Raw genomic sequence first — 1775 nt, 5'->3', positions numbered from 1 at the left:
TCCTGCCTCTACCTTCTGAGTGCTGGCATGAGAAGTGTGTATCGCCATGCTGGGTTTATGCTGCACTAGGGTGTGAACTGAGGGCTTTGCCCATGCTTGGTGATCACTCTGAGCACTGAGACATAGCCCCAGCTCTTCGCTGGCAACACTATTATTATTTTATATGTCCTTATTTAGTTTTTATTCAAAATCATAAACCTAACTCTGCGATCCAGCTAGACTTGGAGGGGAGTGAGGAAAATTTGGAACTCAAAGAACTTCAGCAAGAACAGAGATGACAGGGTACTGTGAGCAGATGGGGGTGGGGGTGGGGCTCTCCCGAGCTACAGAAGGAATGGTCTGGTGGGTAAGATGCCCGCAAGTCAAAGGAGTTAGAGTCGTCCGCAGTCAGAAATGGTGATCCTGTTGCTGGTCTTGCCATTTCTGGATCCAAATGCCCCATGGCTTCCACAATGCTCACCCTTCTCTCACCTTCCCAGAGACCATGTGCTTGCCGTTCACCCACTCAGTCTTGGCACTGCAGACAAAAAACTGGAACCCATTTGTGTTTGATCCGGCATTTGCCATGGACAAGATGCCAGGGCCTGTATGCTCCAGGATGCTGTTCTCATCCTAGAATTTCTCCCTGTAGATGGACCAGCCACCTGTGCCATTATGGCCTGTGAAGTCACCCCCTCCCTGCCCCACCCTGTACATGAACCCTGCTAAACATGGTGGGGTCGACCATATACCTGTAGCAAGTAGCGACAGGGGACAGCAGCATCTGCAAGGCCTATTATTTTATTTTATTTTATTTTAACATTCTCACTAGAAATGTGGCTGAAACTTCAGAACAGACAATCTCTCCATGTTGGCCACCATTCTCAGCATTAACGACAGTGGAATTCTTGACTCAGTTGGTGACCTTCTCTTGCTTCAAGCCTTTGGAACATTTCATATCTGAGTCATAGTGCGTCTGTCTTAGAGAGGTGCTTAGCAGCTCAAGGACAGGATGTTTCCTTGAGGGGACACCCCCTGGCGTGTCCCTGCAGGGCAAAGCCTCTGTGTGGTTATTAACCATAAAACTTTAAATTAGGTGCTTTACTTTAATGTGTGAATTGGCCTTCCCAGGAAAGAGTAACAGACTGAAGGGTTCAGGGGTATCAATTACTGTGGAACTTGAGGGGCCGTGTATATGTGTGTGTGTATGTGTGTGTGTGTGTGTGTGTGTGTGTGAATATGTGCGCACATACGTCTGTGGAAGTGAGAGCTGGCCTCAAGGGTTATTTCTCAGGAATGGTCCATTTTACTTTTTCAGACAGGGATTCCAAATGGCCTAGGGCTCACTGGCTCATCTAAGCTGGCTGGCCAGTGAACCCCAGAGACCCTCTTACCCCTACTTCCCCAGCCCTGGGGTGACAACTGCACATCACCGAACTCGGCCTTTTAAGATAGGTCTTGGGGATTGAACTCAAATCCTCGTGTTTGTGTGGACAGCACTTTACCCACTGAGCCACCTCTTCAGCCCAGGTCTGATCTTGACTTTATGCCTTTTCCTTGTACAGTGAACTGAGTGCCCACCACAAAGCCTTAGGCCTCCTGAAGCCCTACATGGCTAGACGGCTAGGGGCAGACACTTTATTCCTTCACCTTGGTTTGATGGCCTGGGCTGGTGGTGTGTGACTGGATCCAGCTAAGGCGGGAGATTGCCTCAATTCGGACAGCAGGAGACTGATGAGGAATAGAAAGTAGATTTTCTTTTCCCTCCCTCCCTCCCTCCCTCCCTCCCTACCTCC

General features: G+C 49.4%; 1 pseudogene; it reads right to left on the bottom strand.

Annotated features, from left to right (window-relative positions):
- Positions 1-371: 371 nt before the first annotated feature.
- Positions 372-696, bottom strand: LOC114635252 (annotated as a pseudogene).
- Positions 697-1775: the final 1079 nt, after the last annotated feature.

The sequence above is a fragment of the Grammomys surdaster genome, unplaced genomic scaffold, assembly GCF_004785775.1.
Source record: "Grammomys surdaster isolate TR1022 unplaced genomic scaffold, NIH_TR_1.0 73571, whole genome shotgun sequence".
In the NCBI taxonomy this organism is placed as follows: Eukaryota; Metazoa; Chordata; class Mammalia; order Rodentia; family Muridae; genus Grammomys; species Grammomys surdaster.
The sequence above is the reverse complement of the archived record's forward strand: the minus strand, read 5'-3'. Positions and strand labels throughout refer to the sequence as shown.